Source organism: Pelodiscus sinensis, chromosome 3, assembly GCF_052426305.1.
Source record: "Pelodiscus sinensis isolate ZL-2025 chromosome 3, ASM5242630v1, whole genome shotgun sequence".
NCBI lineage: Eukaryota > Metazoa > Chordata > Testudines > Trionychidae > Pelodiscus > Pelodiscus sinensis.
In genome coordinates, this window is record NC_143054.1 from 126,989,708 (window position 1) to 127,017,452 (window position 27,745).

General features: G+C 43.6%; 1 protein-coding gene across 9 annotated transcripts in view; it reads right to left on the bottom strand.

The window, feature by feature from the left end:
• SIPA1L2 (signal induced proliferation associated 1 like 2) overlaps positions 1 to 27,392 on the bottom strand; it is a 252,931-nt gene extending 225,539 nt beyond the window's left edge. For 4 of the 9 annotated variants that reach the window (XM_075924747.2, XM_075924746.2, XM_075924753.2 and 1 more), the window contains exon 1: positions 27,180 to 27,392. The gene's annotated coding sequence lies outside the window, so the exon portion shown is untranslated. The remainder of the gene's footprint in view (positions 1 to 27,179) is intronic. The other 5 variants (XM_075924748.2, XM_075924750.2, XM_075924749.2 and 2 more) reach the window with 3 other exon arrangements.
• Between the last annotated feature and the right edge of the window lie 353 nt (positions 27,393 to 27,745).

Here is a 27,745-nt window from a genome sequence, read left to right on the forward strand (position 1 = left end):
CAGGCAGGTAGGTAAATCTTCTGGCCAGAGCCTGCATCTGGTACTCCAGCCCCTCCGTTCCCCAACCCACATAACCAAAACCCTCTCCCCGCTCTTGCACCCATACCCCGCTTCCAGATCTGGGGAAGGAGATTGGGGTACCAGATCACAATATCCTTCTACCCTAGGTCACATCCCAAACCCCCATCTCCTTCGCCCAAACTTTCACTCCCAGACTCTATTCTCCCTCCTGCACCACAGTCCTTTACCGAAAGCTCTCCTCTGCACCCAACCTCCATCCCAGACTTCACATCTCCTCTATTAATATCATGGAAGAGTGCAGCCTTGGACCAATTTCCAAAATCTTGCAGTGCCCCCCCACATAAAAAATTATTGCCCACCCCTGGGTAGGGATGTAAAGGACTAGTTGACTAGTCACTCCTCCCCACTTGCTCCTTCTATCAGATAGAGGCAGCAAGAGAGGGGGAGAAGAAGAGGGTTACTTAAAAGCAGCAATGCCATATGGAGCCTAGGGTCAGTTGCGGAGTCCCCAGCTGATCCCAGGCTCCAAACCACTTTGAAGTGCTGCCCAGAGCCAATCCCAGGCTCTGCACAGCAGTTCAAAGAGTCTTGGAACCAGGGATCAGCTAGGGCAGTGGTCCCCCAACACAGTGCCCGCGGGTGCCATGGCGCCCGCAGGGGCATTTGTGTGTGCCCGCCAAGTGCTCGGGGCTGGCCTGGCCTGGCCCGGCCCCGGGCACATGGCGCATGCATGGTGCCGGAGCCGGCCCCGGCACACGGTGAGGGCCGGTCCCGGGAGCACCGCGCATTGGCCGCCCGCGCTCTGGGCGCGAGGCGCTTGGCCTTGGGCGTGCGGCACATGTGGGGGAGTTCCGGCCCCGGGCACGCGGGGAAGGGGGGCCGCCGGCCCCGGGTGCGCAGCCCTTGGAAGGGGCCCGAGGCTCCGTCCCCAGCCACACAGCTATGGGGGGGGCCGCCCCCGCCCCTGGGCGTGCAAGTGTCCCTGCCCCGTAGCGCCCATTGGGCAAATGGCCTCACCCCCTGGCACCCGGCAACCTCCAATGGTTGGGGACCACTGAGCTAGGGACTCCCCAGCTGACCGGGCTCAGCGCAGCACTTATGCTTTGAAATGTACAAGAGTCCCCAGCAGGGGTTCTTGTGCATATCAAAGGAGGAAGCACAGCTTGGAGCCTGGGGCCAGCGGGACTTCCCACTGACCCTGGGCTCAACACAGCGTTCCAACTTTGAAAAGTACAAGAGCCCGGTTGGGGCTCTGGTACATTTCAAAGGTAGAATGTGGAAGTGCTTATCGACTAGCTGTCAATGGAAATTGCATCAACTACTCATCTAGTAAATTAATTGCTAGTTAACATCATCCTTTCCCCGGGGCTGGACCCTAGGAGTAAGCAGAGCTGAGTGCCATAAGCTAAGGGCAAAGAAGGTGCTGGGGTCATAGGGACAACATTCCAGGAAAACAGAGCAGCATTGACAGTTACAGAGGAGGAGCAGGAGGCTGCTATTTACAGGGTGCCTGAGTTGAAGCCCAGAGTAATGGGAGGGCCAGGGTCCCCATCCTCTCCTTCCCCTCATCACTACTAGGGAAGTGGCAGGATTGTTACAGAAAGAGATCCTCCCCCTCACCCCAGAATGGGGAAAAAACAACCTAGCTGGAGAACTGAATCAAGAAGAGAACACTGTAGTTCTGGGAGCTGAGAGGGGAGCCATAAATGGGAGTACAGAGTGTGCCAGTGTACAGACTATGGATGTGCGCATCTGCTGCAAGCTAATCTCCAGCATGAAGGACGCACCAGTTGGCTGTGGCAGGCCATCCTAGTGGATTTTCCAACTCCAACATTGTTTTCTACTGATAATATCAATCCAGTGTTAATTGCCACTCATTTCTCCACTAGTCATGCAGCTCTCATTCTCATGTCCCTGCACTGGAGGGCCGGGAGGAACTTGGAATCAGACCTTTTGAGTGTGAAAGTTTCTGCATTCACACTATTCAGTCGTAACAGTCAGTGCTTGTTTCCTGGACCATGAAGCTGCTGTTCTGAAAACACTAACAACAATCTTGAATTCTATTCCTGCTATGTCCTTCAGCAAACTATCATCCAAGTAACAGTCAGTCATACTCCCTGCTGTTGCAGTACTTCCTGGGGATCTGCAAAAACAGGAGCCATGTGTGTCCTATATTTGCAATGTCTGCAATAATAGTACAGAGCAGTGGCCTCCATTCATGTGAAAGAGATAGCAAAGTGTTGTATATAGGTTTGTGGGATTTTTTTTTTCTTAAGGAACAAAAATTATGGGACATGGATGGCATAATAGAATGGAGAATGTTGAATGCCAGAAACTTAACCACTAGCTCCCAGAGATTACTGGGCAAGATATATGTACCTCACTCCACAATGTGAAAATTTGCCAAAAAAAGCACTGCATTACATAGTGGCATGTGCAAACTGGGATACCTGCCCAACATGCCCAGCATCTTGTATTGATTCAAGCACTTCAGAACATGTGAAATAATAAATGCAAGTAGCAAAGTATTCAGAAGTAATAAGAGGAAAAACTGAAGAGAGTTGGCAGTTTTTTAAAGGGACATTATTAAGGGCCCAAAAGCAAACTATTCCACTACACGGGAAAGAGAGAAAGTATGCAAGAGACCACCTTGGATCAGCCAGGAGATCTTATGTGATCTAAAAAATAAAAGAGGTGTATAAAAAATGGAAACTAGGTCAAATTACAAAGGATGAATATAAGCAAACACCACAAGTATGCAGGGCCAAGATTAGAAAGGCAAAGGCACAAAACGAGCTAAATCTAGCTAGAGATATAAAGGGTAAGATGACAACATTCTACAAATATATTAGGAGCAAGAGGAAGACCAAGGACAGGGTAGGCCCATAGCTCAGTACGGAGGGAGAAACAACAGGAAACTTGGAAATGGCAGAGGTGCTTAACCACTTATTTGTTTCGGTTTTCATCAAGATGATGGATGGTGACAGGATGCCTAACAGAGAATGCTAGTGGAAATGGAGTAGGTTTAAGAAGTTAGAACAAACAAACAAGTTGAAGACATCAAACATTTCTAAGTAATTTTTAAGTCACCAGGACCTGATGAAATACATCATAGAATACTAAAAGGAGCTTATAGAGGAGGTATCTGAGCCTTTAGCTATCATCTTTGAAAAATCATGGAAGTCGGAAGAGATTCCAGAAGACTGGAAAAAGGGCAAATATAGCGCCCATCTATTAAAAGGGAAATAAGAACAACCCAGGAAACTACAGGCCAGTCAGATTCACTTCTGTGCCAGGGGAAATAATGGAGCAAGTAATTAAGGATTTCATCTGCAAACATCTGGAAGATAATAAGGTGATAGATAACAGCCATTGTAAGGTGATGGGTAACAGCTATGGATTTGTAAAGAACAAATCATGTCAAGCCAATCTGATAGCATTCTTTGATAGGATAACAAGCCTGGTGGATAAGAGAGAAGCAGGGGATGTGGTATATCTAGACTTTAGTAAGACATTTGACGCGGTCCCGCATGACCATCTTATCAATAAGCTAGGGAAATTCATCCTAGATGGGGCTACTATAAGGTGGGTGCATAACAGCTAAACAACCGCTCTCAGAGAATTCAGTTCACAGTCATGCTAGAAGGGCATAACAAGTGCGGTTCTGCAGGGGCCTGTTTTGGGGCTAGTTCTGTTCAATATCTACATCAGTGATTTAGATGATGGCAGAAAGAGTATGATTATTAAGTTTGCAGAGGATACCAACCTGGGAGGGGTTGCAACTGCCTTGGAGGATAGGGTCAAAATTCAAAATAATGTGGACAAACTAGAGAAATGGTCTGAAGTAAACAGGATGAAGTTTAATAAAGACAAATGAAAAGTACTCCACTTAGGAAGGAACCATTCTGTATGTGTGAAACTGATTGAAGTGATTGCCTAGGAAGACTGACATCTGAAAAAGTGATTTAGGGGTCATAGTGGATGACAAGTTAAACATGAGTCAACAGTGTGATGCTGTTGCAAAAAGAAGCAAACATGATTCTGAGATGCATTAACAGGAGTATTGTGCGCCAGACACGAGAAGTCATTCTTCCGTACTACTCTGTGCTGATTAGGCCTCAATTGGAGTATTGTGGCCAGTTCTGGACACCACATTTCAAGAAAGATGTGGAGAAATTGGAGGAGGTCCAGAGAACAGCAACAAAAATTATTAAAGGTCTAGAAAACATGACCCATGAGGGAACTGAAAGAACTGAGTTTGGTTTGGAAAAGGGGACATGATAACGGGTTTCAAGTATCATGATAGCGGGTTTCAAGCAGGCCCCAATCACTCGGCGGGTGCACATAAGTGCCCCAGCGGGCACCATGGTGCCTGCAGGCACCACGTTGGGGACCACTGGTCTAGACAGTATTTGGTCCTGTCATGAGGGCAGGGGACTGGACTTGATGACTTCTCAAGGTCCCTTCCAGTCCTAGTATTATGATTCTATGAAAAGGGTATTACAATGAAGTGGAAAAAAATTGTTCTCCTTGGCCTCTGAGGATAGAACAAGAAGCAATGAGCTTAAATTGCAGCATGGGAGGTTTAGGTTGGACATTAGGAAAAACTTCCTAACTGTCAGGATGGTTAAACACTGGAATAAATTGCCTAGAGGGGGTTGTGGAATCTATCACTGGATATATTTAAGAGCAGGTTAGACAGACGTTAGTCAGGGTCCTGTCAGTGCTTGGTCCTGTCTTGAGGGCTGGGGACCGGACTCAATCTCTCAAGATTCCTTCCAGTTCTATTATTCTATGATTTGTCCTACAGCTGCCAAAATATTGACCAAAATTTGTAATGTAGACATGTACTTACTAGTTGTCACTGACCCTTCCTGGCTGCACTGGACTGGAGGAATGACTTGTGTTAGTAAAACAGGGAATGTTTGGTCAAAGACACTAGCAAGTAATGTGTACGTGCATCACACTGCCATTCCTCAGAAGTTCCAGGAAGCAGAGCATTGACTGCTTCAAGTACTTAAATTGACACCAGGCTTGTGTAAAAGCCTCTCATTTTCTCCTGATGTTTGAATGAGCATTGGGAGAGGACAACTACCTGATGGTCAGATTCTCATCCATTTCCTTTCAGACAAATCCCAATAGGTAAACAACAGATCAATCTTTCTGGATGTGAAAACAGGAAATGCAGATGAAGGACAAGAACTCCCCAGAGCATCCTGAGGATGGAGTTATTATCTGACAGTTGTCTGTGGACTGCAAGTACAAAGAAAATAAAAGAAGTCTGGAAAAAAAAGGAAGGAGAGATCTTAACCGTTTAGCAGTGAAAAATTACCAGATCAGATTGTACCAGATCAGAGCATTTTCCCATTCTGCTTATAGCTCTAAAAGTATAGGCACTATACTACAGTAAAACTCCGATGGTCTGGCACCGTCAGGAACCCAGAAGTGCTCGAGGCAGCCGGACCACTGGAGCTGCTCTGTCCCCAACTTCCCCGATTCAGCCGCTGCTAAAACTGACCAGCGGCTGAATTGGGGAAGCCGGGGACAGAGCAGCTGGAGTGCTGCCGGGTTGGTCCTGTGGCGCTGCCCCTCAGGGCTGCGGGACCCAATCCGGCAGCACCCCAGCTGTCCCCGATTCAGCCGCTGCTGAAACTGACCAGCGGCTGACTCCAGGAAGCCCGAGGCAGAGCTGCTCTGCCCCGGCTTCCTGGAATCAGCCCCTGATCAGTTTCAGCAGCAGCTAACTTGGGTACACCTGGGACAGAGCAGCTGGGGTGCTGCCGGGTTGGTCTCACAGCACCAAGGGTTGGTGCTACCAGACCAACCCGGCAGCACTCCAGCTGCTCTGCTGCAGGCATCCCTGATTCAGCCGCTGCTGAAACTGACCAGCAGCGGCTGAATCAGGGACGCCTGGGGCAGAGCCGGACTATCGGAAGGGGGGGGGGGGGGCTATGAGGTGTCTGGGATGGCATCCCCCCCCCACTCCACCCCAGACCCTTCATAGCCCCCCCCCCTTCCGATAGTCCGGCAAATCTGATAATCCGGCACCCCGTGGGTCCTAAAGGTGCCGGATTATCGGACGTTTACTGTACTTATCTACATGCTTGCCCCTATCACAAACACTAAGCACTGACAGAGTCCAATACAAAAACAAAGACCCCCCAAAGGACATTATTAAAACAATTATGGTTGATAGCATTGTATTAACTATAGCAACCTAACAACTGGCAGCTGTACCCTAATAAAGGGCCTAAGAACCCCCCAACCTCCCAAAAGTCTATTCCTGTAGATAACAGCAAATACCAAATGCAGATTCAATTGGCATGTTATAAGAATTATTGAAGTTGCAGCCTTTTCCATTAACACATTATGGAGAAGCTCACAACAGTAAGAAAACTTGTGGAGACATAACATCCTTTATGGTATGCAGGTTTAACAACTACATATAAATCCTATTTAAAGTTTGATATTATCATTGTTTCTGCATTTGAAACAGTTACCATCACAATTTCAGACAATATCTTTCTTATATTGTGACCGATTTTGCTTCTTATGCCTCAAATTGATTTCACATCTTGTGAAACAAGATGTAAAACATCAAATTAGCAAAATAGTTGCCTACAATTAAAACCAAAAAGTTACAAGTGAAGCGTTGACACAAATAATTGAGCAGATACCATATTACAACACCCAGCAAAAGGTATAAAAAATGAGCAACATCTTGTTTTGTTACTAGTTGGAATCATCATATCATTATTGATATTACAAAGTTGAACCTCTAAAATCGGGGACTCTCTGGTCCAGCAACATCGGGCCATGGATACTGCTTGACCAGAGCGCCCCGGCTGGCCAGGGTTAGGAGCACAGCCCTGCCCAAGCTGGAGGCAACCAGGAGTGCAGACTAAGCCCAGGGGCTGTGGCTGGCATTCAGGAACAGGACAGACATCCAGGAGGGGGGAACCTCGACCTCCCCTGGTCCAGCAAACTCCCTGATTCAGAACCGCTCAGGTCCTGAAGGTACTGGACCAGGGATGTTCAACCTGTACAATGTGCCAGATGTATTCCAAGAAGATGATTTCTTGACTGATGGCAGTCACAGACCAAACAAACTCCTAGCAAATGAAAAAGCTTCAAAGACATTATGGTTTTAGATTTGTGCAAGTTACTGACAGATAGCGCCCACTCAATAGAATCCTGAAATTAAACCGCAAATGTTTAAATAGCAAATGTCATTCTCAATACTTATATTATCATGTGTAAAAGTGTAGGTCACCACTGGAAAGAGTCAATTATTGATCCACAGCATTAGGCAACAGTGATATGAAGAATAAGACTGTTTACCTATAAAAATTTAATATGATGCAGAAACTCATTAACATAAATAAAGTTGATTTCTGTGACGGACCGGGCCGTGTCTGGGCACAGCTGAGGGTGTCCGCTCAGGGTGAATTGCTCTAATCCGGGGCTCCTTACAGCCCCCAGACTGGTGACCTCTCCACACAGGCCACAAACCAGTCCCACAGAGCGCTTCAGCAGCCTGCCTGAAGCCTCCCGAGCAAAACCCCTCCGACACCCCAGCAATATCCGTGCCTCAGATGGCCCCAGACCTCACACACAGGTGGGGGGGTCCTAGCACCCAATCCCACCTACCCCGAACAAGTTCTGTCCAGTTCCAGGAAACCAGCCACAGATCTCTGGCCAATTTATCCTTTGGACCTTACCCACAAGTCACGCTGGGCCAATCCTTTAGCATCTAACAACTAAAGGTTTATTAACATAAGAAAGAAAAGCATGAGAGTAAGGTTATTAAAGTACAGTACATTACATGCACCGAATCTCCCAGTTCTCGAAGCAGGCTCTAACAGAGATGTTGCAGCTGCTGGTTTAAAAGTTCTTATTGCACATCCTAAGATCAGGATTGGTTCACAGGTCTTCCGGGCTCTTCGATCCCTGCAATGCTGCCTCTGGGATGAAGTGCTGAGCTGAGAACAAAATGGCATCGACTGCATGGCCTCTTTATACTTCCTTCCTGGCCTCTTCTAGTATGTAGCAGGTCACCTGGTCAGAGGCCAATCTCTGTGTTTCCTGCTGGCTGCTCTCAGGTGACAGCCCCCATTCTTTAGGTGTGTCCATAGCCCATTGAGAGCCATTGTTCCACAGGGCCTCGGTAATTAGCATGTCCACAGGCTCGGCCCTGCCCAATGCTTAACCACATTCAGGGAAATCTTCAGTGTCCATACAAGTACATGCTAATAATTGCACACACAGACATTATACAAACACCAGAACAGCATACATAGGATTATCAGATAATAAGCTTCTATTCAATACCTCACATGGCCCCCTCCTATACCATTTTTGGGGCCAACACCCCCACCTATGGGTGCATCAGTGATCTGGCTGCTCCCCTCAAGATCCAGCAACGTGACAATTTCCTCTAGAGCAGGAATGGTATTGATACTATAGGATGACTGGATAATGTTCTTCACTATTAAGTCAAAATTAAGTCTGATAGTACCTTAAATGTAGAAGAGACTTTCACCAGATTGAGTACTTGGAGTGGCTTTAGCAAGATCTTGTACAGTGTCCTTAAATCAGTGATAACTAAACACAATTTGCAGATAATGCTGAAAAGAAATATGTCAATATACACATCCTTCACTTTATTTAATATTTCAGCTGAACCTGAGTATGCTTGATCCATCCATTCCCTTTCTGAAATACATAGAGCATCTAGTATAAAGGTACAGGGTCTCATCTCTAGACACACAAATCACATTTAACTTTTTTCTTTTAGATGCCACAAAACCCATTCCAACTTCTACCACACAGCATACACTTTTCCTCCCTCTCGCTCCCCATGCTGTTAGCAACATGAGAGTATTGTTCTTACTCCTGACTCATTCTTTTTAGTGTTCTGTTCTTTCTGACTAACAAAGATTGGTCATGTAGAGTAAAGAAGAGTGACTACTGCAGGACTGGCACTCAAAGTACAAGCATAAGTTGGTGGGGCGGGGGAGAGACATTTCCATATACTGCCTTTTCTAAACTGGTACTCCCCCATCCTTACCCCATCTAGATAGTAGGGTTTTCAACTGAGACTTAACAGTTAAAACATTGAGCTAGATTTTAGCAGTTTGAGTTAAGCTACTCATCAGAACTAATGAGGGAAGAGTGGAAATACGGGTTTTTTTTAGTCTAGACAACCCTGGTGTGTGAACCACACATAACCAGAGATACAAGGAAATATGTATGATGGCTGGAGAAATGAAGGCTTGAAACACATATCCTGACTAAAAATAAAACGCAGACCATCATATTCTTCAATTATTACATTCAGGGACAACAGTATTGAGCAGATAGTATTAGACTGTAAGTTGGTGGAACTGAGATTGTAATAACAGAAAGGAGGACCCACCATAAAGGATGTCACAGACAGAGAGCTTAGATGAGTAAAAAAATTTAGTTGCAAATAATGGCATTCTCCAGAACCATGCCCTGAATCACATCAAAGATGTTTAGTGCAAATGATGGGAGTTGACCCTAATTCTCTATGATAAAAAGATGCCAATGAAGTTAGAATGTATAAAACTATATAATACCCATCCAAATATACAGGAAATATTTTGCCAGCCACAAGAAGAAGAATTAGCATGCTTTCCACTATGAAAATAAAGCTGTTAAGATAGACAAATCATTAGAAGCTCTGTAAAAGAAAAGTGAAGTTGTAAAGGACCTAAAGAGATATCCCCCATAGGGTTTCCAGATGGTTGAAACAAAAATACCGAACCCTCCCCCCCACCCCCAAAAAAAACACACTGGGGAAAAATTCTGTTGAAGTAGGGAAAAAGGGGGGGGGGGACCAAAGTTGTTGAGCAGAAAAAAAATTCAATTAAAATAAAACAGCATGTCCCCTTCAAGAGTGAGTGCAGGGATAGGAACCGGGGGGAGGTTTGAGCACTAAGACCCAGGGGAAGCACTGCTTACCCTAGGCCTTTTGGCCAGCAGCCATTTTGTGCCGGCAGCCTTGGGGAACCAAGTAAGCATGGGAGCTAGGGTCAGAGGCCTGGGGATGTTGGGGGCTAAAGGGGGAGTTTTGGGGGGGGGGGGAGGCCGGGTGCTGAGTGTTTGTAGAGTTGCCAGGTACCTGGTATTTTCGCCTCCTGGTTGGGAAAAATTCCGAAAATAACAAACATACATCTCGGGTGTCCGGTATTCTCTGAATTTTTTTTTTAATTGGACAGGAGGCAAAAATACCAGACACTTGGCAACCCTAGTCCCCCAAATCAAGGAAAAAAAGTGGAGGGAGACTAGGCTACATTAATGTGGGCATGCCCAGCAGAGACTGCAAAAGCTATATGGGTAGGATGATCATAGCAATGATCATGGATGAAAGTTAAGATTCAGTAAGTGGACTGGATATCAGCAGATCTTATAGAGATCAATTTGCATAACAGCCAGATATATAATCATGAGTCTTGTAATAAGACCATAAACGTTGACAACCCTTAATTGGGATGCAGCAAGAATTATGAAAAAAAATAAATGGTTTATTACTTAGAAAATAGACAGTATCCTGTGATCCTTGTGTCTTCTTGCTATCTGCTTTCTTCTCACATGTGAGAAACCACAGCTTTTTAGAAAGCGTTTCCCCTGCTGTTTTTAAAATTCACACTGAGTAGTTTTTAAATATCTCCCCAATTCAGAATTATGTTTTTTAAAATGAACAGTTTCAGTTGACAGACATGTGTAGTAAAGTGAAAAGCCACTAAGATATCATTGTTTCAACAATTTTATTTCTTGAAAAAATATTTTTCTTGTTATTGAGTTAGCATAGTAGAGGCTTTCAGAAGTACTTCATCCAGACAAAATTTAATTAACGATCAAATATCTAGTTTTGCAGGCATTCTTAACAGAATAACAGAAGCAGAAAGTTGTGAGTCAGATAAATTCCTAATTAAAAAGGCAAAATAGTTCTCTCCCCACCCCATAGCCTTCTCCTCACCCCAATCTCTAAGCACTAAAAGCGTGTCCACATTGCACCATTATTTTGAGATAACTAGCATTATTCAATATAACAATGTGAGTGTCTATACAGCCATTCTGTTATTTCAAAATAATTTCGAAATAACGTACTGCTTATTCCGAAATCTGTAAATGTCATTCTATGGAGGAACAATGCCTCTTCCAAAATAGCTATTTTGAAATAAGGTGCGTGTAGACGCTTCACTGCTGCAATTTTGAAAGAGTCCCTCACCAGGGCCATTCTAAGTTATTCTTACCCGGTGCCTCCTGGGGCTCTAAATCGAGAAAGCTCATCTGCATTAGGGAAGCCTGTCTCAGACTAATTTTGAGACTTCCCTGCACTGTAGATGTGCTATTTCGAAATGAGCTATTCCGGAATAGCTTATTTCAAAACAGCCATGCAGTGTAGACGTACCCTAATGGCTGTATAGACGCTCACATTGTTATATCAAAATAATGCTAGTTACCTCAAAATAATGGTGCAGACTTAATTCCTCCACCACTGAGCTTATTAGCTCACCTGCAAGTTCTAACGGGTAGGGACTGTATCATACCCAGGGTCTGACAAGTGGGACAATATATCACTGGGATCAAAAGGCTCCTCACACTCTCAATTTCTGGTTTGAGCCTTTCTATTTACAAAATAAAATATAACTTGTTTTGTGTTCCAGAGGACTCCTGTGTGCACACAAATGGAGAAGAGACCCCTGAAAAAGTGACCTGCATAATTAGAATTTATCTACCTCCAAGTGTCAGATGAAGGCTTAAGCCATACATTTTAGAAAGGATCTTGTAATTAAAACATGGCCCTAGTTGTTGACACCAAAAACTGGGCTAAATATTATACTGAGTTTTGCAAAGCTTGTAAATTAAGATGAGTGCTGAGAACATTCAATTCCCACTGATTTAAGAGCTGAAGATTTTCAGTGGATTGGAATATTCAGCAATTCACAATATCATATGTTAATACGATAATTTTGCAAAGACTTTATATTCCATTATATCCCTATCTTTTTAAAGACTGGATAAAACCTGAGAAGCTGGAACAGATTCTGGTGGAATCTGTTATGGAGATGGCTAAACAAACAGATTGCACAACAAAACTTGGATTTATCATCTTTTCCACAGTGAACTGCATCCTTGATTTACAGAGAAAAACCTGCAGCATATAGACTTATGTCTACCTAAACCAAGGCCCCTACGAAGGTACATGCAGTTGACATCTCTCTCATTTATGTTGGTAACACATACATCATATCAAAGGGTTACTCAGCTCAGCAATGCACATCCTGGCCACTTCCATCTAAACAGTATCGTTCACAATGGGTATGTCACACTTACTCCCTAGTTCGGACTAAGGATGCAAATGAAGCATACCGAAATTGCTAATGAAGCACGGGATTTAAATATCCCGTGCTTAATTAGCATATTCGCAGCTGGCCACCATTTTGGATTCGGGATATTGCGAAATAAGTTGCCCCGTGTAGACGTGTTATTCCGAGAGAAAACCGTTCTCTCAGAATAACTGTTAAACCTCATTGCATGAGTAATAACAGTTATTCTGAGAGAAGGGTTTTCTTTCAGAATAACGTGTCTACACGGGGCAACTTACTTCGCAATACCCCGAATCCAAAATGGTGGCCGGCCGCAAATTTAAATCCCACACTTCATTAGCAATTTCGGTATGCTCCATTTGCATCCCTAGTCCAAACTAGGGAGCAAGTGTAGACATTCCCTGCCAATCTTCTGTTAGGGTAATTGTAGCCTGTCAACCCCTTACGGTTTGTGTTGAGAACTGTCCACTTTCTTCCCAACCAGTTATTTAGGAGTCAAGATGGACCAGACTCTACCACTCCAGTTCCATGCAGAACACAAAGTAAGATCACCTCCTGTACTGCCTTGATTCAGAAGTTAGCAGAAACCTTCTGAAGAACAAAAGTGTTTTACGAACCTCCTCCTGGCATTTATATTCACTAAGAAGATATCGTGTAGCAGCTTGGGGTAGAAATTGGCATACACATCTTGTTGAATCACACCTGAACACAAAATGAGAAAGTCTAAGATTATCCATAACCTGTCCATGGCTTATTTAAAAAAATAAAAAATAAAAACACTCTTGGAAGCCTGTAAACTCTGGAGCTACAAGGTCACCAGGGCAAGCAGTGGGGGACGCTGGGACCTACTGGTTCCCCCGCTGCTAAGCAGCTACCAACTGCAAAATGGTCCACCATCAGCAGCAGCTGAGAGCCACAGGGCCCCCACCAGCTGCCAACTCCAGCTCTGGACAGAAAATGTGAGGGTATGTCTACACTACCCTCCTAGTTCGAACTCATTTCACGAGGAGTAACGGTAGTTCGAACTAGGAAGCCTAGTTCGAACTACCTAGTTCGTGCCCCGTGTAGCCGCGCTGCACGGGGTTCGAACCAGCGGGGTTTTAAAAATGGCGGCTCCCCGCTTATGCAAATGAAGCCCGGGAAATTCAAATCCCGGGCTTCATTTGCAAGTGCGGTATACCTACATTACCCCGCTAGTTCGAACTAGCGGGGTAGTGTAGACATACCCTTACAGAAGTTTCTAGAGGTCATGGAATCCAAATCTTAATTATCAGCAGTTGCCTGAGCCTCATTATTTACATCTAATATGTATGTGTTGGCTCATATAGTTTCCCTAAAACTTCCACAAGATACCGTTAGCCTTGAAACTGCATTAAGATCTACACTGGATGAAAATAACCGGACTACACACAAGGCCAACAATGGTGCAAATAGGTGCAATAAGCAATGCACATTTGCCACAAGAAGATCACACCTAATGTTCCTGTTGACTTACTGTGGCGTAGTGAGGGTGCTGTCTGCTCTGTGACCCGGGGTCCCCCTGCGCTTGTGATATGAGATTCTCACTGACTCTCCCAAATGTGTATTAACCCAGACACCCAGGCTCAGCCTCCCAGGGAGAGAGACAAAGGGAGGAAGGCGGAGACCAACATCTGGCTGGGGGGCAGGGCTGGAAGAGAGTTTAGTTTCTGTCTGGAATCATGGAGGAAGCAGCCTAAGCAAGGGGGCCTGGGATTTAGGGGCCCAGTCTCCCCCATCTCAAGGGGGGGCTGAGGCATCCTAGGCCTGGCCCTATAACTAGATTACATCTGTGCTGTGCCACATCCTTGGAGAAGCAATAAACTCCCTCAATCCTACTGGCTGGCAGAGTCTGTTCATGCCACTATGGGGGTACAGGAGTTGGGGGAACCCCAATGCATCATCACACTTACTATGACTGACTGACACCCTGTTGCAAAGGTCCAGTGCCAATCTCAAATGAATGACATATCAAGGCCAACTGTTGTGCCCACAGAGTGGTTTCAATTCTGGGATGCAGATAGGCAGGCTGATGAGCTTCAGAAGTCCTAACTTAAGCCACCTGTTTGCAACCTGTGATGCAGATCCTGGACTCAATTTAACAGGTTGCTAACCTGAATGTCAAAAAGGTTTCCACAATGCAGTAATGTGGCTTTGTCCAACATTCACAGTATAACCATATCATTTTTCTATAACAATATTGGTAGGTTTAAAGCCTTCCTCTGCAGCCAAACTGAAAAATAGCAGCCATTATCTGTAAAGCCTGGAGTCACATACTCACATTCTATCTAAATTGCATTAAAACAGTCACACCAGGCTGTTAAGGAGATCCTGTCCTAATGGTACCCACTGTCACCAGAGAGGGTCTTCGTCATCTTTATATGTTCATTTAACAGTTACTCTACCCTAAAACAGAAATGAGGGCGTGGGAGGTGAGGGAAACAAGATAAGTCTCATGAGCAGTTTGGTTATCTGTCCAAAGTTATTGTAGATATAAATATTCTTTTCCACACAATATCCATGGTAAGTTTAGAGGCACTTGGCAAATTAGTTGTCTCACTGGCCATTTGTGCATGCACAAATGTAAGCTGCATACACCCTCCCTTGAAAGGCTCTTTTGTGTTCACAGTATTTAGAAAATTCCACAATATACAAGGGAAAAAAAGAAGGTACCAGAAAAATGCTGAATAAAGACACAAGAACATAGAAACTACAGTACATATCTTCTGCAAACCCCTAGAATGACGGTGCTAGTCAAGGAGTAATATCAATTTTCACCTCTAGATTATCTATTTGAATCCAGTCCTGGTCCAGTGACCAAAAGTTAGTCTTGGCCTGCATGCAATATATTTTAATAGTCACTTTCCCCCAGAGGAAAAAGCATCCACATCACAATTTAAATAAAAAAGATGCAATGAGTACATAGCATTAAATTTTATCTTGGGCGAGATTGAAAAAATGTCATCAATATACGAACAGAACAAATATCCATTTCAAGCAAAGATACAAAGCAGAAACATATTGCAGAAGGATATCAACTGAAATTTCTGTTTGATCCAATTACCAGATTCACTAGCATCATAAATTGTAAAATTTGGTATAGCAACTGCCACAAGCAACAATAAATCTAATTTGATGAAATTTACACTTTCAGCAAGACAATTGAAAGCCTCGAGACTATCTATAAACATGTACAAATAATCAGTGTTTTCATACAAGAAGGAATATCTTTAAATTGGTGTTTTAGGCAAAGCTACAATTGCTACAGAATTTTATTTTATTTGTTTACTTTGGTGGGTGGATAATACGATTATGCACAAGGTAAAAAAAAGATAACTTTTAAAGTCTGTAATGGTTTCAGCAAGAAAAATGTTTCCATCAGATTATCAACCTGAAAAAACAAAAAGGCTAGCTCATCTTGAAACTTTAGTGATGTGATGGGAAATCTTCCGATACCTGCAATGTTATTTTAGTGAAATTCATTGGGTTTTCAACTGCATTTAAAAAAAAAAAAAATATGACCATGATATTATATGCAAGTGCTACTTAAGGCTTAATGGCTTTCCTGATGAGCAAGACATGATAAAATATGGAACGGTATGAATTAGTGTGTGTGTTCTCAGATTATTCTTGACGGATGAAAGTCAATTGGTGAAGCACTTGGTGGTGATCCATGGAGAAATGGCTGGTTACATGACTCTGGTTTACCTGCCTTGTTTCCTGTCACTAAATTGTATAAACAGGCAGTCCCCGGGTTACGTACAAGATAGGGACTGTAGGTTTGTTCTTAAGTTGAATTTGTATGTAAGTCAGAACTAGTACATATTGTAAGGGAAACTCTAGCCAAACATTTCTCCAGAGCTCAGTTTTATTCTCCCACACCTCACTTCCCTCAGTCCTTTATTCTCAAGCTGAGGTGTCTGCTGAGAAAAGCCGCTCCGCGTCTCCCTGGTCTGCTGGTGGGGGCGCTAGCTTTGCATCTCCCTCGTCTGCTGGGGGAAGCAGCTAGTGCGGGGTTGCCTCACCCCGTTTGTAAGTAGGGATCTGATGTAAGTTGGATCCATGTAACCCGGGGACTGCCTGTACACACAGACAGCTAAAGTACACTAAATTATTTTCTAATATTTTTCCAGAAAAGTAGTTGCTGTAATGGTCCCAGAATGTTATGGTAACTGCACAGCAGTTAGTGGGAGAGAAAGCGGTCCATGAGAACTTTTATTAAATTGACTCAGAGTAGCAGCACCTAAGGGTATGTCTAGAAAGTGGCGCTATTTCAGGATGCCACAGGTATCCCTCGCATCTTTTAAACATGCCTGTTATTTCAAAAATCTGACGAAGTGGGTCTTTGCCCATGAAAGCTTATGCTCCTACACTTCAGTTAGTCTATAAGGTGCCACAGGACTCCTCGTCGCTTTATTTCAAAAAGTATTTCAAAACAACAGGCTCACGCTATTTCAGCATCCCTGAAATATGCGGAACTAGCGCATTATCCTTTGATTCAGGATATGTTGAAATAGCGCATTATACTGAAATTTGGCGCTGTGCAGATGTGCCAAATTTCAAAATAAGCTATGCTGAAATACAATGAAATAAGATAAGCAGTTTGCATAGCACAAATTGTGCATCTTATTTTGAGCATAGAGTGCTGTGTAGATGAACCCTTGAAGACTAACAAATACATTTTAACAAAGCTTTCATGGGTAAAATCCACTTAATCAAATGAGTTTACACTCCAAATCATCTGATGAAGTGGTTTTACCCCATGAAAGCTTATGATCCTATATGCATGTCCTGTGACACCTTAGAGACTAACTACTCATTCTATTAAATTGAGGTCCACATAATAAAAAGTTTGACAATTTTGGATCTTCCTGCATACTTAATGTAGTTAAATTAGTCCAATTAGATTGCTGAGTAGAGTCTAGAGAGGGAAAAAAAGAGGAAGAAGAGGTGAGGAGCACTACCATGGGTCTAGTGTTTAATGATGAGTGAACACAACTATTTATGCAAATACTCCTTGCACACAACTAATTTGCCAAGTACCTGTGGAAAATACCATGGTTATCTCACTGGTCATTTGTGCATGCACATATCTAATATACATACACCCTCTCTTGAAAGGATGTTTTATGTTTACAATATTAGAAAAATCAGCACTATATTAGGGGGGAAAAAAAGGAAGGTATCAGCAAAATGCTGAAGATACAAGAACATAAAAACTGCAGTACATATCTGCTACAAACCCCTAGAACGGAAGGAATGCATGAATGAAAAAAAATTGCTGGACTTTATATTCCTTAAAAGTTAATGGACGTTATCTTATGAATTATTTTAACTCCCTGGACACCTATTGATTGACAAATATAGCTAAACACAGAGCAAAGTGATTGCTAAATCAAGGTAGAGGACAACTTGCATTTCCCCCCAAAATCCATAAAAGCATTGCTGACAAGTCCTCTTTGTGTTATCTTATAAATACTATTTATCTCATATCCATCTTGGATCTTTTTACACACATTTTTTTACCCCAATAAACCCACTAACACGGTTACCAGATTTGCTCATTACTCTGGGATGTGCTCATTTATTAGTGTTACTCATATGGGGCTGGGCGGGGGGAGGGCAGTATGCTGCTTGTGCTCTCATAAGGAGCTGAATTCTCCATGCTGCCAATTCCCGCTCCCAATGGAGCTCTCCTGCAGGAACTATGTTCCCGAGGACAGGGTTCTTCCCACCTTAGAAACACATGTACACTTACACCCACTAACAGAGCATATCTGGGAGGACTGGTTAATCAGCACTCACAAGCTGACCCCGTGATATGTCCTTGGACTCAGCAGGCTGGGTTTAACAGCAATGCCACGCTGCACCCTCATGTACCTTTGGACTCTGTGAGCTGGATTTAACAGCACTTTAAGCTGCCATCCTCATATGCTCCCAGGTTCAGCACCTCCCTATCCCCACTTTCACACCACAATCATTCTGCTGGTAAACCATGTGATGAGAAAATCCCACACATGTTAGGGCTAGCAGCAAACCATAAAACTGCTTACATAGGATAGAATCAGGAAGCTATGCTTAGAGCAAGGTAGGTGGTGGGAGGGAGAGAGAAAGACCTCACTACTACATGGAGCTTGCACTGATTGGGGTTCCTAGATGGTGATGGTAACCAGGGGATGCAGAGGGCAAGCAGAGCCAAGCCCTCAGCATGATGAGGCAGGAGAGCTGAAGTCTCAATGGAACTGATGAAATTTAAATCCAGGCCACAGTACAGTTTTTCTTGGGCAAGGGTAGGAGTTTTTATAGGGACAGGACAATAGTTCAAGGAGAACAATGAATTTGTTTACAGGTAAACAGAGGCGAGGAAATAGAGATTTATCACACCTGGCTATGGGTGATAGTCTTTGAATGAGCTCACAATGCAACTAGGCAGTTTCAGTATTTTGGATATCAATAGGATCCATTACTAGAATTGGTCTGATGATGACTAATTAGGATGTGAACAAGCCTGAGTTCATTAGCATCAGGCAGTGCTTTCGGTATCCCATAGTTCAGTGCGGTTCTTGCTTTGGAAAAGCGGTTCTCCATTCTATATGCTAATAGAACAGAGAGACATCTCTATCTTCAATGTAGATGAGGCTGGGGTGTTTCCTTAATTCTATCATCCTTGTCTGAAGAAGTTTAAATGTGTCTTCCACTGCTTTGTCTTTGATTCAAGCAGAGGCCTGGGGAAGGGGGATTGTATTCCATGAGTATCAATCCATGGCTCCCCAAGAGCACAGGGCTGACAAGTAGCCATGCTCTGGTTCCCCAGGAACACAATAGCGGTAGATAAGACCACATTCATCATAACTGTATATGGCTGGTGCTTTACATATTATCACCACATACAGAGTACTACCTTTTTGGTAATTTTGTTTCATGCTAGTAACTAACAGGGATTCCATATACATCGGGTATGGAAAAGACAATACAAATTCTTAATAAATGTATAGCATCTAGTTTCCAATTGGCAAGGTCATCATTAGTGAATAAGCTTATCATAGAACATTTACTGCAGAAGTGCCATGGGGAAGAAAGGGCTGGACGATGGTGAGAAGGAATGGAGTATGGGGCCAGTGACAGGTCCTCCCCAACCAGCTGAGTCTGGCCAGGGGAGACTCCTGATTTACTGCATGAAATGTGTGCATGACATAACTAAATACATCTAGCAGAAGAGCAAGAATGCCTAGCATTTACACTCTAGCTCTCCAATGTCAGATTAAGCAAATCAATATAATCCAGAGATTAAACCATTCCTTGCTTTATCCCATCCCACAAATTCCACACTGTCAAACATGTTGCTTTGAGTTTCAGAATGGAAGAAAAATCCGAGTAATAATGACAACAATACCACTGAGAATTTAGGACCTGGCTTTGTAAATACAATGGGTTGTTTTTGCATTAGTCCAACAAACAAAATTATTCTCACACTGGGCTGGAATTCATCAATTAGAATTTTTACATGACAAACCCAGACCATCCTGCTCAATCCAAATCACAGCTGGCGACCCTCACAGCACCAATGTGGCAAAACAGCCATGCATTCTTTTAAAGAGTTCCCTCCATTGATACAGAAAAAAAACAGTCAAGACAATAATAAGATGTTGTCCTGACAACCTCACAAAGCAAAGAGTAGGCTTACTCTACTCTAGCAGAAGCTTCAGGGGGTAGCCGAGTTAGTCTGCAGAACAACAAGGATAACCTCTTCACCTTAAGCTGCTCCTAATTCTTCAAGAGCTTCAGGGGGTAGCCAACCTAGTCTGTTACAGGGGAAAAAAAAAAAAAAAGCAAGCAAATGGTCTGGTAGCACTTTATAGACTAACAAAACATGTAGATGGTATCATGAGCTTTAGTGGGCACAGCCCACTTTTTGAGCATAAGATTAAGAGCATTGAAAACAGTTGCTGGGGTACAAGGTTGGGGGGAGGAATGGCTTTAGGAGACAAACTAAGAGATAGTTTATTCTGAATATGAAAGCACAAATACATACAATGGGAGAGTAGAAGGCAGGAGCAGAAAAGTAAAGTAAAGAGCTTCCAGAGCACAGAAACAAACAAAAACCCCTGATTTTTTTTTTCAGACTATAAAAGAAAAGGCTAAATTGTTTTTAGTAATAGAATTTTGTTAGCTACTCTAAGCCAGGTAGTAATTGCAATACAGTATCCCCTTTCAATACTTCGGAGAGAAAAAGAGATACCATAAGTATTTAAGCAAGGCGTACATTTAAACTACAAAAGCTGTATTCTGGCTTTTCTTTTCTTCTATTCTGCTTGTCTACTTTCATATCCTGTATAAAGTCATCTAGAGAATGGACTAGTCTCAATGTGAAATCCCACACAAATCAGATCCAGCATTAAGGAATTCTAGTAGTGCATCAGAGTTGACCCCCCAAACCAACTGCACATCAAATCAAAGCTTGATCCCACAAATAATAAAAGCCTATGAATCCATATATTGAAGGGCTCAAGAAAATTTAGTTAGTTTCACAGTGCCCACAGGATCCTCAATAATATTAGTGAAACTAAACAAATGCTTGTTTTGTTTCAGGCATCAGCAACTCTCTGTTCTGCAGCTTGTTCCACGAGGTTTTCTACCAAGTTCTTCTTCTCCCATTTTATAGCCTTTTATACCTATCTCAGAGAGCTAGAAGGGACCTTGAGAGGTCATCGAGTCCAGTCTCTTGCCCTCACGGCAGGACCAAGTACCTTCCCTGACAGATTTGCCCGAAATCCCTAACTGGCCCCCTCAAGGATTGAACTCACAACCCTGGTGTAAAGTAATTGGCCAGTCACATGGGTTTCTCACCATGCGAACACCTTTTATTCTGTCCTCTCGTACCTGTGCCCCAATCCAAGTCTCTTCAGTCCTTGTAATGGGGAATCCACACTTTATGGCCCCCAGACACATCAGTACCGTAATTTACTCCAGGTGGCAGAGTAGGAGGGCTCAGGCCCAACCCCTCTCTGAGCCCGAGCCCAGGGCCTAAGGCAAGGATAGTGTATCCCTGCACAGCGGCTGGAGTAGTAACCCCTAAACCCACCTGCTCTCAGGTTCCATGGCCCCGCTCTGGGCCGCTTTCTACTCTGTCCCCCTGGCATCCTTTGACACCTCCTCCCCCAAGGAGGGTCCCACACTCACTCCTTATCCAATTCCACTGGCCCCCCATCTCCAGCACCAGCTGGATGCTTTTGAATTAACCTGGGGCCCGGCGAGTGACATCACCGGAGGTACCGCCGGGACGTGGACTGATGTCATCCCGCCACACCTCCAGACATGTGCTCTCTCCCAGCTCAGCTGCGCTGGCAGACGCCAGGAACACTGCCTCCGGCATGGCCCCAGCACCCTCTCCGCCTTTCCCAGGCAGCTTGTCCCGGTTCTCCAGAGTGCAGGGCAGGAGTGTCTCGTCACACCTGGGTTTAGCAGGCCAATGCTCAAACCACTGAGCTATCCATTCCCCCAGATTCTCTGTTGGCTTCTGAATACAGTGTGCTTTGGTTGCTCTTGTTCTGCTGTTGCTAGTTGCTTTTTTCCTATCACTTTTCTCAGAGTTTCTGCTGTGATCCATTCTTTGTGAGGCCTTGTCCTCTCCCAGTGTTTTATCGCAGGTCTCTTTCCAGGCTGTTTTGGTATGTTCCCAAGTTTGTTCCACAGTAGCATCTTCTGGGATAAGGTTTGTCAGAATCGTATATCTGTTGAACATCTCCACTTGGAAACAGGCACTTGTTCCAACATGAAAGCATGGAAGAAAAGGCCTCAACACTAGACAGAACTGCCTCAATGATTGGACTGGGCATTAACAAGGGAAAGACCAAGACAATGAGGATCAACGAGTCTAACAACCCCACCATCACAGTGGGAGGGGATGACCTGGAAGATGCGGAGCAGTTCATCTACTTGGGGAGTATTATGGGCAGAGACAGAGGAACAGACAATTATATCAATTCTAGGATAGGGAAAAGCAACAGCTGCATTCAAGATTCTTTGTCCCATCTAGAGTTCACAAATATCTGCGAAAACAAAACTGCAAATCTTCCACACAAATGTGAAGTGTGCACTCTTGTATGGATGCGAGACCTGGCATACTAAAACGTCTTCAAATCACAAGCTATAAGACATTCATAAACAGATGCCTGAGGTACATCCTTCACATCAAATGGCAAGACTTTGTCACAAATGAAGAGCTTTGGAACAGAGCAGGACAAGAACTACTTGACATTAAAATCAAGAGACGAAAGTGGAAATGGCTAGGTCACACTCTCAGAAAACCATTATCCAGCATAGTCCGTCAAGCTCTCACATTGAACCTGCAAGGAATCGCAAAAGGGGGAAACCTCGGACAACGTGGAGAAGATTTACTGAGATTGAAGGACAACAACTGGGGTACTCCTGGAGTCAGCTAGAAGTTTTATCTCAAGACAGAATGAAGTGGAGGAGAGACTTGTAGATGACCTATACCCCACTTGGGGTACAAAGGTTTAAGAAGCAGAAGCAGCAGCAGCAGCAGCAGCAGCAACTGCTCCTAAAAGCTACGAACAGCACCAGTCACTGGAACAGTCTGTTTGCAGATTCAGGAAGACAACACACCATCTTTTCACATGTATTGCAAGTTTGGGAAAATTGGTTGTTTTTTTTTGTTTTTTTTAGAAACTTGATTTTGAAATGGAACCTCTAACTCTGTAGAAAATGATTATTTCACTCACACTAGACTCACTACTTACTTACCATCTTCATGTGGACTTTTCTAAATGCTCATGCTATACACCTTGGTAAACAACAATGATCCAAACAGTAAGTTCTGTGTAGATTCCAATATGAATTTTAACACAAAATATCATAGTAACATTAACATGACAATATTTTTGGCATCTACTCAAAAATTAAGTCCCAGTAAATTTAAGTTTCCCATTCTTCTGCACTCATTCAATTGTTCCTAGATGCAGCAGAAAACTTAATAATTGCTGAACAGATAGAGCTGTTGTGACGAGTGGCTAGCATGTTGGACATATGTGGCTATTTGGCCAGTTGAGTGTGGCTACTGCTTCATAACTGATTGCACACCACAGAGATACAGGTACCACAATGGTAAAGTGTCCAGTCTTCAGACATGCGACAAAAGCAAATTGGTGAACTTTAGCATCATTGTAGTATAGCAAATTGAACATTAATAATCTAAAAAAGGGACTCATTTCATTCAGGTTCAAAAGTTTCTTGAGAAGCCAAATTATGTGCCTTACTATAAAAATAGTCAATATGCATCAGGTCTATGTGAATATTTTTGATAGATACATTGAGTTTAACCTTATTAAAGAAAATAGCATTTGTATATTAAAAACAGAAACCATCCTATCCAAGTACTAAATAATTATTGTATTCAGAGGTCTAAACCAAGACTCTATTCTTTCCATTCATCATATAAACAGACTGAGTTGGCACAGAGCCTCGCTCCTGATGTCTTCCACAAACCAAATGAAATAAATGGATTGGAGAAAGAACAAGCATCACTAAACTCAACTGCCCAGCCCACTCAGGTTACAAGCCGACAAGATTCACCTGAAAATAGACCATTCAAAAATGTATTTCACTTTTACTTGTTTTAAGATTGCAAAAATGAACTTGTTTTAAGGTCAGATACAAATTAAACTATATGACACACTATAAACATAATACTGCAATCTGAACAATAAAATAGCAATATAGCAACCTTTTGACTGATTCACAATCCAATTTGTCCAATCGCCTGTCAAGTCCAGTCATAAAACATAAAACAGTACAGCCTTTTAAACTGCAAATCACACTAAGATAGAGTAGCATTCCTCAAAACAAGGTTTAATTTCAAGCTGGCAATATTGCTACTATTGGGAACTTGAATGACTAATGTGAGAAGCTAGATAAGAAGAAGCCCCACTCTCTTTCCATAGTCACTGTATCTAAAGTATGCATCTTGTATTTTTACACTAATTACATGGCAGTTCTCACTCACTGTTACAACACTGCACTCAACACAATCAAAATTGGAGTATGGGCAAATGAAAATTATGTACTCACTATCTGCAGGTCAAAACGGTAATCTGCACTTAAAAATCTTGAGTGCAGTGACTGACTTGTGTGCGCTTAGAAGGCTGAAAATGAAAACTGGGCTTCCTGTCTCAGTTCACTTGTGTGAAACAGAAAAAGGCCTATTATTTTGCCTGTTTCAACCACAGCTTTGCTTAGTTCCTCCTCTTAGTCACACATCTGTCTTATACTGCACAGAGTAATTAATGACTATCCAAAAAGTGAGTGTCATATTTGCATCAATAAACACTGAAAATGAGTTCTTCTTGGACAGAAGCCTTTGAGAATGTCCTTACTTGGGAAGCATGTTAATGATGTTAATGTGGGCTTCGGCTTTTGTTTTAGTTAGATTCTGAATTTCATGTCAACTTTTTTTATTGATAAAAAATGTCACTAGTTTAGTGGTCCTTTACCCCGACACACAGATATTCCTTCATATTACATCTAAGCACTTTATGATCTATCAAATCAACCTACTGGATGTGCAAAAAAACCCAAAACAATGAATTCACAGACACTCTGTCATCTCACTTTATAAGAACATTACATAAAACATAAATCAACTGTTGTGGAGCCTCAGTAATGTTTAAAATGTCCAAAAATTCATTACAACCCTTAACAATGCAAAATGCAGGACAATGTAGCACTGTAAAGACTAACAAAATGGTTTATTAGATGATGAGCTTTCGTGGGCCAGACCCACTTCCTCAGATCAAATAGTGGAAGAAAGTAGTCACAACCATATATACCAAAGGATACAATTAAAAACATTTTTACATAAACAAAAAACATTTAAGAGGGGCTTTAAAATTCAAATCTTCCAGATTCCTACTAAAATAAGCAAACCTGTTCCAGTGCTGCATTCCACTGAACACTATAGGAGCTCTGTACATATAAATACAAAATTGGGGCCCATGATCATTCCTAAACTCAGGATAAAGTGCATCATAGCACTTTAAAAACATCCATAGGATTTAAGAGAGGTTAGCTGGTTTTCCATCCCCACAAATAAGCACTATTAGTACAACAACATAGTCCTAAAATAAGGAAAAAAAGTCTATCAAGCTATCAGAGGATGTAATAACTTAGATTAGATGCTGGTAAATGAAAAACAACCTGCTTCACTGATAAAATATGAACCTCATCTTTAGATTTATTTGGATGTTTTAAAAATATACCTAAATATTTTAAAAATACCCTAAATATTTTTCTGAACATCTGATTTTGTCTTAGAACCAAAAGATTTACTTTAAATTGGTAATGCTGTGCATGTAAAATGACTTCTGTCAATAGCCAGAGACAACCGAACAAAACAATAAATTGTGTTAAGTAATGAGTAAACTTTAAATTCTGTTTAGGTCTAATCAGTGCATAACTGATTATGAAGGCATCTTATAGTTTGTAGAAAAACAGATACATATAAACTAAACAGAGACAGAAGAGTCAGAAACATTCCGTTTTCTGATATAAGAAAGCCACCTAGTGTTAGCATTTTGAAATGAAAATAGCACACAAAAGACCGAAGAAAAGAATTCACATGATCAATTCTTTTCAACTTTGCAAGAATCTTAAATATCATTAACAAAAATAAAGCTTTAAGAAGAAGAACAGCTGAATCATCACATTTTAAATACCAACGTTTCAAAATTATCCTACAACAAATACTGTATTAATAGTTTACTAGTCCATTTTGTATGTTAACATACACATCTACTCATAGTCAATTTTAGAGCAGTCTTTTGTCAAGACTAGGCTAACGATTAGCCACATACAAATATTGACTAATATCCCCCCAAGCAAAATGCTATATTATCATAACTTAAGTACAACACAAAAATAAGTAAACAAACACAAAGTAGTTCTCTCCTGTGATTCAGGGAATGCATTAGAGGAATGCTTTAACATAAAAAAGTTTGAAAATGGATCACCATATAATATCGGAGCATTATAGGAACGAACAAACAATGTCTTTGGAAATGAATGGAGTGTCCCATACACAAAAGAAATACATAAAAATCAAATGTTGTGAAATCACTTAAAGAAACTGCTCCCCCCCCCCGTTCAATCTGTTAAAGAGCGTGTACCCCTCTGCTAATTCTAAATGAGCACTGCTCTCTTTTCCATGCTCTCCTCCTAAAAATAACCCACAGATGCCTTAACAAAAATACATTGTATCCGGCGACTGTTTAAAAGCCGCAGTTCAAGACCCACACACCTTGACAGACCTGTTTAAGGGGGGGGGGGGGAAGCAGCGAGCCAAGGTGTCCCAGTGCCGCCCTCCAGGCGACCCCCCGCGGAAACGATTTACTCAACAGCTTACAGCTCTTTCTCTCCAGCCTGGTGCAGCAGGAGCAGCGCGCCAGGTGTAGCGCCGGGAAAGGGGTGCGCCGCGGAGGGGAGCAAATGGGACTCTCCCCGCTCCGAGTCTGTCCACGGGACCCCCCCGCGGCAGGGCCCGTCGTCTCCAACTTCTCACGGCTGCTCTGAAGCCCCCCCCCCCTTCCAGAACTGGGGAGCCGGCTACCGACCGCCCCCCCCCCGAGCCTGGGCTCGCGCCCACCCCTCCAAACGTCCCCCCCCCCAAGCCCGGGTGCCCCGTCACTCCGCCCCGCAGAGCGACCCCCCTACACACACTGCACCCTCCCGACCCCGGACCCCGAGCGGGCAGCCGAGGCGGCTCCGTACCTGCTCCGCGCCGCGGCGGGATCCCCGCCCCCGAGCCGTGTCCCCCGCCCGGTTCCCCGGGACGCTCCGGGCTGGGCAGGGGGGGGGGGGGCCGGGGCTGCGGAGCGACTCGCTCTCTCGCGCCCGCTGCAGTTGCCGGCGCTGGGTCTCGGGTCTGTCTCTCAGCTGCCGCCGGACGGGCACGGGAGGGGGAGCGAGAGACTCCCTCCCTCCCGCCCCTGGCCACGCCTTCCCGTCTTCCCATTGGCTGCACCGCCTCAAGTCCACCCCTCGGAGGAATGTTCACTCTCGATTGGGAGCTCGCCCTGTCACTTAAAGAGCAGCGCCCCGCCCACGGCGTCTGGAGGCCCCACTCGCTTTGGCGTGGTCCGTTGATCGTTTGCTCGCCTGGGCTCCGTGTTCTGGAACGCCCCGGGGGGTGGCAGGGGAGAGTGGAGGGCTCGCGCTTGCCCTGCAAGAGCAGGTGGTGCTGCCGCCGCCTGAGGGACCTGGGGAGGATGCCCGAGGGCCCCGACCGCTGTGCAGTGGGCGCGGGCGGCAAGTCCCGCTCCTAAAGAAAACTTCGA